The sequence below is a fragment of the Scardinius erythrophthalmus genome (assembly GCF_964197995.2).
Source record: "Scardinius erythrophthalmus genome assembly, chromosome: 22".
Lineage (NCBI taxonomy): Eukaryota > Metazoa > Chordata > Actinopteri > Cypriniformes > Leuciscidae > Scardinius > Scardinius erythrophthalmus.
In genome coordinates this window covers 18,589,703-18,602,065 of record NC_138242.1, presented here as the reverse complement: position 1 = coordinate 18,602,065, position 12,363 = coordinate 18,589,703, and the positions used below count along the sequence as shown (strand labels likewise).

The following is a 12,363-nucleotide window of genomic DNA, read 5'->3' as shown; positions in this document are numbered from 1 at the left end:
TTAAAATGTATATATATTTAAATAGAATGAAAGATATAGAATTTATGGAATGTTAGCCTGTTTATTGTGCTCAAGAGCATGATCTTTTTAAGTCCATTTAACAAGAAACTACAATTAAGAGGTCAACTCTGGATGGATGGGAAGAAAGAAAGAATGGGAATAAAGAAAAGAAGGCTCGATAAAATAGAGGAAAAAAATGAATGGAAGAAAGGAAGGAAGCAAAGAAGGATGAAGGAAGGAAATATAAAAGAAGGATAGTGGTATTGATGTAGTTGTTATGCTTATCATGTATTTGAATTGTTCTGTAATGTGTACTGTACGTTGAGGTCAGTGAGTGAAATCACTTGTTTCTCGGGAAAAAAAATGGGTTTGAAAAAGTTGAAAGGGAGAAGAAATAAAATGTGCTTCCTTCCGCATAAATAACCATCATTATCAGAGTAACCTTTCAAAACAATTAGCATTTAAGTATCACTTTGGTGCATCATTAAGCCTGATTGAGGTAAAACAGGTGATAAATAAATGATGTGAAAAACAGGTGGAGAGACACTTTAAAATATAGCTAAAACATTGATCAATACTGTATTAACGGGTCATTTTATATATAGAAACCTGCCATAAGTAAGGAAAGGAAGATGAAATTCTAAGTGGGATGTTAGATGGAAAAGAGCTTCATCTGGGAGAGATCATCTGGGATGAGGATATAGATAGATAGAATGACAGACAGACAGATAGATAGATAGACGGGTAGATGGATAGATAGATCCCAAATAAACATGCTTGCCAAAAATATTGTCTCATTTGTAGACGCGTGCTGTTCTCTGATTGGTGTAGTTTCAGTGGCTCCTCTCAGCAGGGAGGAACTGTCAGTGTCTGCTAGAGGGGGATTCACACCAACCCTCCTCACGCTGAGAACTGTTTGTCTGTCTCCCACTCCCCTTCTTAACTCATTCTGAGGCGCCTCCATCAGACATATATCTGGAAAGAGATCACTGGAAAACCATTCGAAGACTTTAAATATAAATAAATGGCACATGCCTCAAGTAAGAGCAAATCTCCTATTGATCCCTTCATATAGTCTGCATGAACAACCATCCATCTTAGAGGAGCCAGTCGACACGTTTAACCCTCTGGGGTCCTTCGTTTAACAGTCACACTTGGGACCTTCGGGTCCAAATGGACCCGGAGGGCGGAATTAATATATATAAAAAGAAATCATAATTTTTTTTTTTTTACTTGTTTTTTATAATATTTTTTCTTTTCTTTTTTGGTGTTTTGAGATAATTTTATAATTTATAATTAATATTTATGCAATAATTATGACCCATTTTTTCCCATTGAATATAATAGAATTTTTTTATATATACATAATTTTTATTTTATTTTTATTAAAGCTGTATTTCATTTTAGAGTCAAGCCTAGGCCTCATGAAAGCAATTTTTTAAATGAGATGGGCGCCAACTGGTGGACACACTGAGCATTTTTACCACGCAATAGCACATTTTTACCACTAGTGGATTTACAGCTCTCTGTAGAAAGGCTTGCGAATCTAGTGATTTTTGCCTGAACAGATTTAGTCTGTTTTGCACTCTTGATGTTTTAGAGATTCACCCCTTCACTGTTGAGTCCTTTTTTTCTGCATCCTGGCTGATTTGTAGATTGTATGCACAAAAAAACTCTGTGTTTTCATATTTTTGACAATTTCCCATTCATTTCCTATGGGGGTCATTTTTGACCAAAGAGCAGAAGTGTGATGACCACTTAGCATGCTTGGATCATGACCTCAATATTTTTTGTGTGTTCACATACCTAATACCATAAAAGTCACCTAGTTTCGTAACATTCCGATGAAGCTGTGCTTTTTAAAAATTCAAAACAGATTTTTGTAATCTGAATTTATTAGTGTGTATGTGTATAAAAGTGTGTTTGTGTGTGTGTGTGTGTGTGTGTGTGTGGATTTGTCTGTTTTGCACTCTTGATGTTTTAGAGATTCACCCCTTCACTGTTGAGTCCTTTTTTTCTGCATCCTGGCTGATTTGTAGATTGTATGCACAAAAAAAAACTGTGTTTTCATATTTTTGACAATTTCCCATTCATTTCCTATGGGGGTCATTTTTAACCAAAGAGCAGAAGTGTGATGACCACTTAGCATGCTTGGATCATGACCTCAATATTTTTTGTGTGTTCACATACCTAATACCATAAAAGTCACCTAGTTTCGTAACATTCCGATGAAGGTGTGATTTTTAAAAATTCTAAACAGATCTTTGTAATCTGAATTTATTAGTGTGTATGTGTATAAAAGTGTGTTTGTGTGTGTGTGTGTGTGTGTGGATGTGTCTGTTTTGCACTCTTGATGTTTTATAGATTCACCCCTTCACTGTTGTGTGCTTTTTTTCTGGATCGTGGCTGATTTGTAGATTGTACGCACAAAAAAAACTCTGTATTGTCACATTTTTGCCAATTTCCCATTCATTTCCTATGGCGGGTCCATTTGGACCCGAAGGTCCTGAGTGTGACTATTTTTTTTACAACCACTTAGACTATTCAAATCCTGTCCCCAATTTTTTTGGGTGTTCATATACCAAGTACCAACAAAGTCACCAAATTTCGGACCATTCCGATGAAGCTATGATTTTTTACATTTTTTTATTTAAACGCTTCGGGTCCATTTGGACCCGAAGGACCCCAGAGGGTTAAATGGCGTTGCACGGTCCCATCAGTCGCTGGAGAGCCGTGCGGGACATCTTCTCAGAGAGCCGCTCAATGCTTTAAGCAGGACTTAGGAGGTTTTGTATTGATTAGCAAGAGCTCGGTTTCCATAAAATCAAGCTGTTCATTGATACGGCAGGGATTTTCTGCATGCCCGGTTGCCCACGCTTCTACGGTGACCTTGTGGCTTTGTTTGTTAATATCTGCACATATTTACAGTACATCCTTTTACTTACAACCAAAAGATTTAAAGGCCTTCAAAACACAACTACAGCTTTTATGTTTGCAATACACTATCAGATTAAAGACATATTTAAAATCCTCCTCATAGCTGTCAAATTCTCTCTGTTGGATGTTTTATATGAAGTAGAGGAGAGCAGTTGTTTTTTCTCTTTCTTCTGTCACATCCCGTCTGACTTCACTGCATCTTTTGAGCCTGCGGATTCTCACCTGTCAGGGATGATGTCAAGTCCCCTGACGCTTCCTCAGATTTGGATAGCGCCGATGAACAGTGCAGACACATCACAAATATCAGATGTCAAGAAAGCAAAATGCAGAGTTTGAGTCATCCTCTCGCTTCAAAAGCACATAGACCTGACTTAAAGCCAAGGTTAGCGCACGAATTCCCACACGCTGAGCCTTGAGGACACAAGTTTAAGTCCGGCTTGCATCATCCTACTTGCCTTTTCTTAACTTTAACTTAAAGAAATAGAAATGTTTAAAAAACTAATAAATTCAATTAAAAATATTAACAATAGTATAATATAATAGTACATAAATAATACTAAACTAACTGCTCCAAAAAGTACAAAAATGGCATAAAATCATGCTTTATATTTCTGACATAATGTGCAATTGTGGGTTTGAATTTAGATGGCACTTATGTTAACTTATGTTTCAACTAAATGATTTAGAGAAAACATGAATATTTAAAAAGATGAAAATTAAATAGGAAATGCTGCTAATTTTTATTGTGGTTTGCACAGTAGCATATAGTTACCATTTTATTCATTTTTTTCTTCTTTTTAATAATAAACAAGTTTGTAGATAGAAGTGTGCATTTCTTTCTAAACTGAAAAACTGAACAGGTATAAGAATCAATATCAGGAAAGACCATGTGTAAAATGCATAAAACTGCATAAAAATCAAGTACAGAAGAACATTTCAAATGAAGACGGTAATATTATAGGCTAAGTACATAATTCAGAACCCGAGTAACAAACTTCATATCACATGTGCAAGTCTAAGCTTGTATGCAAACGATTCATTCACAGTTTTCACACAACACTGTCAAACTATCTGTGCAGAAAGCAGAACTGACACAAAACCATAAGCACCCGTGTCTCACTCTACAGTCCACAGAAACAGCAAGTGAGAGAGTCACGTAGTGTTAAAACAAAAGCTGTGGAGCAGAACCACGCGGACCACCTTCCAAGGCGACTCATTAAAGCCTCTTTTTGGACGCAGACCTACTTCACCCTGAAGCAAACCCCTGGCTTCAGTAATCAATCTACACTCTCTCTATCTGCTCTGCCACGTTTCCAGGACCCCAGACAGAGATGGATGCTGTTCGCAGCCTGACACAAGCTTTCAGAGCAGCAGGGGAGGCGGGAGCCTACAGCTCTATCTGGAAAAAGCCCTAAATACATATTAAGTGCTCTCTCGCTATCTGCATCGCTCTCCCCACACAGTCTATGGTCACAATGCTGTTAGAATCCATCAGACACACTTACACTGCATTACAAAAGAAGCGAGGCTTTTCTGTAAAACAGACCATATGGAGAGCCCAGCGGAAAGTCCTGAAAATGGACGATTTAAGTTGGTAAAAGTTTTCATTTATGTCATTTTTATTAGTGGTCAAATACAAGTTTTTATATATATATATATATATATATATATATATATATATATATATATATATATATATATATATATATATATATATATATATATATATATATATATATATATTTATATATATATATATATATGAAGAGTTCAGATGCAAAAGCCTCTAAGTGCCATCTGAAATTTTCTTCTAGAATGATCATTTTTATAAACCTTGTATATTTAAGTAATTTCACTCAAATGACAATTATTAGGTAATTTGCATGGCCATTTAAGTGAAATTATTGAACTTAAATATACGAGCTTGACAAAAATTATTATTCTGTAAGAAAATTTCAGATAGCACTTAGAGGCTTTTGCATCTGAACTCTTCATATATATATATATATATATATATATATATATATATAAATTATACATAATATATATTAATTATACATAATATATATTTTATTCAATATAATATATTATGTATAACATATATAATGTCATATATATTATATATATATTTTATATAGTTTTTATATTAAATATATTTAAATTCTTTTTACTATTATTATTATTAATGATTAACTATTATTATTATTACTTTATATATATATATATACTGTATGTGTATAAGCAAGTGTGACCAGTGGCAAATATAATGCCAATATATGATATACTGCTATACTATATGATTTGAACATATTAAATGATGCATCTTGCATATGTACAATCGATAACAGTAAAATAACATTTATCTACTCAAAATAAATTTAAATAAATCAGTAGATTTGGCTGACCACAAAACAAAAGGCAAATATATCTAAATAATTATGAGTAATTTAATTAGCCTGCCGGATATCGGTTAATCGCTGTTTATTAACACCATTAAAATGCAGCAATTAACACTTATGATTTCATTTTATTTCTGTTGTCATTAGCTCTTAAAAACTGAGACTGGTGTTTTTATGAGAAAAGATCAACCATCAGTCAAGTTCACTGGCTATTCATTTATGCTCCATTAAATTTATTATGCCATGATTCAAAAGATATACATTGAGACATCAAGAACGAGGTCCTAAAAGCTCCACATAAATGGACCACAAAAAAAAAATCCATTCATTTTTACAACAAATGTCACCATCCTCGTTTACATGTCAGCGATTTGATTAAAGGGTCTTCGGGAATCTTCAAGGCAGTTTGGTGTCCCCATAAACTCAGAATCACTCAAACAACCCTTTCACTCATTTTGTAACGTCACTCACCCGCATAAAAATTACGAGTCTGTTAAACCGGGCCTAGAAACCATGGAAAATCGTTTTCAGAAGACTGACAACTCATGATTCAGCCTGAAGAGCAACCGCCGGTGGAATGGCATCACATTAATAAGCTACGGTAAACTGAAGGAAAGAAAAAAAAAAAAAAAGAACTCCTGATCTAGCACCCATCCTTTATTCTCAAAGAACATAAGGTCCAGAGTTTCAAACATAAACAGGATGCTCTCCAAGTCTTTCCTAAAAATAACACCCGAGGTCTGGCGGGATTATAAACTGGACCTCTATTAGAGCTGCTGAAGCGCTGTCCTCATTTAAATGCACAAAAGTCTTTCATACAAGCACAGAACGGAAACGCAGAGACCGAGGGGATTTGTCAATGTGAAGTTTTACATTCAGTGAGTCAGGGCTAAATATAAGGACTGCGGTTTAAAATGACAGTGAAAGAAGGGTAATGAGGTTTTGTGGTTTTAGGACTACGTAAACACATCAGCCAGTGTGGAGAGATGGCGCTAATCTGCACTGATATGTGGGCATATCTGTTTCCATCAAAGCAGAGAGCTCTCTCTTTCACTCAAAACACATTCAAACAGCTTTCTTTCTTTGTAAAACTCAAAAAATCATCCTGAAAGCATTGGCATCCACCTGCAGAACAGAGGAAGTTCAAAGCAGTGCATATTACTCTAGTCCTGCTCCAATCTGGCAGCGCTGCAGATCGAATCAACTATTCTAGTGTGATAAAAGAGTCTCTCTTATACGTTCACACACACAAAAAAAAAATCTCTACTTGTTTTAGACTTGTAGGCCCCTATTACGAACAACTCTGAATAAAAATTTGAAGCTGCTAATTTATAGGTATATAGACTTATTTATAAGTCTGCATGAAACTGAAGTTGCGATAGCCTTTTCTTCCCTATTCCTAGCTGACAAAAATATGTTCTAGGAATGTTTTACACTGTAAAAAATGTATATGATCAATACGTTATGACAACATATTGCTTACATTGCTTTAACTCATCAAAATAAGTTAAGCTATTTTCAACTTGAGAATATGAGTTATATACAGTATTTTTTTTGTCAGTTTAATGTAATTTAAGTTGAAATGACTTAAACATCCAAGTTGATTGTACTTAAAAATGTAAGGCAGCCACTTTTACAGTGTACCAACGTTTCATAAGTTATTTCTGAACATTTCAATGGCAAATTTTTTAAATGTTATAAAAACACTTTTTCTTGGTTATGTTAACATTAAGAGAACATTCCATTTTATCATTCATCAAACATCACGGGAATGCTACTTTTTAATGTTCTCTGAACATTCTGAAACAAGTAACATTTAAGATGAATGTCCCATTTCAGAAACAAAACGTCCAATGAACGAAGTATAAATAACGTTTTTGTGCTAACGTTTTGAGAACGTTATTAAAGACCAGATATCTTTGAATCAACAAACAAGAATGTTTGTTCATAACTTTTGCCTTGAGAAGAGATGTCATTGCATGAGGGAGGGGAAGTTATTTTGGTTATAGATTAATAATGCTGTGCATGCATCACAATAAATACCGCAATATTCCATTAAAAAATTATTGTTAATTTTGATTTCATGGTGATTTTACAATAATGCCCATATCTTGATCACATCTTATTCTCAATTGTCCATATTTAAAAATTGAAAGAATTACGAATAATGAATTCTCTCTACAGCCCGAAGGAGACAGCAAATAATGTGTGTGGAAACCAGACAACAGCAATTAGAATAATCACCAACATCAAAAGCAAGAATATGAATCACAGTCAAAATACAATCAGTGATAATTACAAAGAATTGCAACCACACCAGACCAACCTCAGCTCGCCCTGTCCTGACATAAGAGCTCATGTTTTCATACAACATAGTTATCTAATCTACTTCAGTAGCTGGGGCAACCTCAATAAACTTTTACAGGAGACAATTATGCATCATGTTACACTCTCTCCTCCATTGTTGTCTGATCTGCCATCAAGGTTGAGTTGCACGTATCCACAGCAACCCTTCAGCGTCTTACCGACTGAATAAGTTGGCGCCTCATTAGCCCTGACCTGTCTGTTCTTCAGACCGGCTGTTTCCTCAAGCCTGACTTACTCTACAAGGGTAATAAAGTGGCAGCCATAGCTGAATTCTTCTCTCAAGACTGTTCTGTGATCAGTACCGGAGCACCAGCCCTGAATGGAGATGTGGCGAGCTGAGAGCTAAATATAGACTAGGGACAAAATCGCTTGTAAACAATGGAAAAATTCACTGGCTGGAAGTGAAATGAAAAGTGTGGGAGGGACTATGATGAATGGAATTATCTTATTTAAAAAAACAATTCACCCAAAAATGGGTACACAAAGGAAGCGATTTTTTGCACAAACAATGAAAGTCAATGGGGTCCAAAACAACTTTGAACCCTATGTATATATATATATATATATATATATATATATATATATATATATATATATATATATATATATATATATATATATATATATATATATATATATACACACACACTACTGGTCAGAAGTTTCGAATAATTAACATTTTTAATGCTTTTGTAAAAAAGTCTCTTATGCTCACCAAGGATGCATTTACTTGTTCAAAAATAGAGTAAAAGTAATATGGTGAAATATTATTACAATTTAACTGCTTTCTATATATTTTGAAATGTACAACTGTGATGGCAAAGTTGATTTCTCAGCAGCCATTACTCCAGTCTTCACTTGTCTTTCACATGATCCTTCAGACGTCATTCTAATATGCTCAAATATTATACATTAATGGTTCTTCTTATTATCAAAGTTGAAAACAGTTTTTGCTGTTTAATATCAGAATGATTTCTTAAGGATCATGTGACACTGTATATTTGATCAGATGTATGCAGCCTTGGTGAGCATAAAATATTTCTTTCAAAAACATAATTCCATTATTCCAAATGAATGAAAGTCATACAGAGGTTGTGGATGAACTATCCCTTTAAGATCCCTTTTGGTATTGTGTTTGCTGCTGATTATGTTAATAAAAACAGGGGAGGTGAGTGGAACAACAGTCTCTCAGGGTTGTCAAGATGTGGAGGTGCTAGTGACGGCATACTAACAACTTTACAATAGCTGCGGATGCCTTGGTAACGCATGCAGGCCACTGGCAGACTAATAACTTGGGTTACAAATAGGAATAAAGTCAGTCTTCATATTACTAAAGCGTCCACAGGGCGTTCTATAATAAAGGTACTTTCAATGTAACAGTGTACGGCATAATGGCTGACATTTGCAAATCTGTATCGATGTTAACCATAAACTCAATGATCTCATGTTGACTAAATTATCGCTTTAGGACAATAACAGTGCTAAAGAGTTTAGAGTTTAGGTCAAATCAATGACACGGAGGCTTTTTTTTTGGACTGTTTTTACACGTCCAGAAATTCCGTGTTGAATCTGCACTGAAATTCGAACTGCTCTCATTGCCCAAAGGTACCTTATCATACTCTTTCAGAATTCAGCACTTTTTTTTGCTTTACATTCCCGAGCCTCTTTGTCCTACGGGACCTTAACGACCGTGCCTTTGCAGGTGAATGAACTCAAAGGACTTGCACTGCTATGATCTAGAAGTAATTTTACCATCTGGACCAGGGTCACGTTTTTCCAGAAGCCTGCTGGTGGTGAAACACTATACTATACACATGCACTATATAGAGATTAGTCTTAAAAAAAAAGTATACTGAAGTGTAACAACCTTTGAACAAGTAAAGAAACACTGAAGGGAACTTGGACATCTTCCAGCGCTTGCATGCATCATATATTCAGCATGGGTAAAATACATAATGATACAGTCTGGAGAGATCAATGGAACAGAAAAGCCACGTGAACCACTAATTTCAGGAACGCTGAACGTGTTCAGAGTCATTAAGCAAACACATTTGCGCGCAAAGTACTTCAAATGATCATTTCCATTTTATGATACATTTTACTCTCTTACATCCAAAGAGTGATTAAGAAAGATCACATTTGACAATAATTGACCGTTTGAGGGAATGTCCAAAGTTGATACTATTATGCCTAATGACCTGACACATTCTCTATTGGATGAAATGAGATGTTTGATGATAAAAGCGATAATAGACACTACAAAGGTCACAATGCTGGAAAATCAAATATAGAGAGGTTTATTTAGTACATATAACTATTGGTCAAATGAATGAACTTGAACAGCCATGGTTCAATGTGGCTGTTAAAATAGAGTGGGACATCAGGTAAACTGGAACACAGACGTTTCATGATTGATTGTCCTTTAAATATCAGGAGACAATCAAACGTAGCAGTCATTAATCTTTGCCAGTCATTAATAAAAATAAAAAAAGCCACAAGAGTCTTTATCATTCTGAAAATGTCTTCATTTGTCTTAAATCATCACCACAGTCTCAATAATAACAAAAAAATCTTCTCTTAAACTATTAAGAATATAAATCATTAAAGTTAATTGTGCTGTATACTTATACATGATAACTGCATATTGAATTACAAAAAATATGCTTTGTTGCAAAACTGCAAACAGCTTTGCTATAATACACATACATGAGATCACATATATAGCCTGAGTTCAACAGCTTGTTTTAGATTATTTCTATGCTGGTCGTTTATGTATTGAAAATATGCTTCTTTAAGTTCATATAAAAAGTTGATTTAATTAAATAGTTATAATAATGTTTTAAGTGAAGTATATTTATTGTAGAGAAGGTAGGTCCTCTCAGTTGAGGAAAATAATATTGACAGAAATAATAAGAATTTTAAGAAAATACACATAAAAATAAAGTAAAAAGTAATTAAGACACAAGTAAAAAAAAAAAAAAAAAAAAAAACACAGACACTGAAGAAACTGCCAATAACAAGGTGCAGACAAAGTCATTTTCTATACTGTCTCTGCTAACAATCATATTCATGCAGTTTATGCAGGATACTGAATTAAGACGTGAGATGTTTTATTGCCGTCAAAAGCTTGATCTCTGTCAGACTAAACTACTCTGAGGCAGCACCACCACGCGGTAAATATGATTTCACCAGCAAAAGTTCCACAATAAACGCACATGAAAGCATAGCCGATACATTATGATTTCGACAATGTTTTCCTTATTAATGTGTTAGAGAAAAATAAATATATATTTTTTTTTTGCATGTGAAATGTTATAGCTATTGATCTGAATTAATTCTTAAGAAACACTTGTTCTTGTATAAGCATTACAAGAGAACGACAGATACAGTATTTGTATAGGCGACTGCAAATATATAAGCTTTACATATCGCTTCGTTGCTTATTTGAACACCTGAGTCGCGCATGGAGAAAAGCATATGGGTTACTTACCAAAAGAAGTGTCACAATATTCCTCCTTATCATGTAGGTGAGAAGAAGCAAAGAGTCAGTGAGTTCTGTGAAATGTGACGTGTAATCCCAATATCTCTACAGTCCGCAACGGGGGAATAGTCCGTATGAGCGCAGCTTTCTATATGAACTGATCCTCAAACGAACGCAATAAGAACAAATGACTTCCACTACTTTCTCAGACGACAGAGAGCGGAGCGGGGAAAGACGTGTAGCAGAGCCGCGAGTCTAAACTCACTGGGCAGTTTATGTGAAGCGCTCCGGTCAGAGAGCGACAGAATGAGACGTGTCTAAACAGCGAGCGACGCGACGCGACGCGAACAAGACCAGAGCGTCCCACTGAACCAACCTGTCTGCGCTGCAAGAGAGCGAGTGGACAGCTTCATTGATGAAAATGGGGGTGTTCTATTTTGCGCAACAGTTCTCTTGCAGAAGAACAACATTTTAATTTACAGAGAGTGGCGTGGAAGCCCTAATAATAACTATTTATTTTATGTAGGCTACATTTTTTGATCACCCTGAAAAGTTTAGGACTGCTTTGCAAAGTTCTTATTCTGATACCACCAGAGGTAACACTTTACATTAGTGCCCATAAAATAGTGTAATTTCATAAATGAGAGTTCTTTTTTCCTTCGTTATAATGACCGTTGACTGTAGGCTAGCATACTCCTATTACACGATTCCTCACCAAATAAATAAACAGCCAGTCTACAAACAAATTATCTTAAAGTCACCATGACATACAAATTGACAAAAAAAAAAAAAAAAAAATTTAATGGAATATTGTAATATTTGTAATAGCCTACATGATTTATCCATACGTTTCATTTTTTAAACCCTAACTTTTGTGCCCTCATAATCTTTAATTAATATACCTTCCCTCTCTCTTTGTTGCGACCTGCAATAAGAAACAACATTTTTTCCCGTTTTTTTTTTTTTTTGGCAGAGAACGGGAACATACAAAAGAATAAGCAAAGCCTACATCCATTTTTTTTTTTTTTTTTTTACTTGTTCAAGAAGCCATTTCATTCCGATACTCGTCACCATAAAAATACTCTCTTGAGTAGGTATACCTTAGGTATAGTTGAGTAAGTAATTATTTCACGACCGCTGAAAAAGTATGTTATTATGAATGTAAACTGGATGTAAACA

The 12,363-nt window shown here is 34.8% G+C and overlaps 1 protein-coding gene across 1 annotated transcript in view; it reads right to left on the bottom strand.

The window, feature by feature from the left end:
• The window catches only part of sema5a (sema domain, seven thrombospondin repeats (type 1 and type 1-like), transmembrane domain (TM) and short cytoplasmic domain, (semaphorin) 5A), a 144,131-nt gene extending 132,563 nt beyond the window's left edge, over positions 1-11,568 (bottom strand). Inside the window, exon 1 of the mRNA XM_081352044.1 lies at positions 11,194-11,568. The gene's annotated coding sequence lies outside the window, so the exon portion shown is untranslated. The remainder of the gene's footprint in view (positions 1-11,193) is intronic.
• Positions 11,569-12,363: the final 795 nt, after the last annotated feature.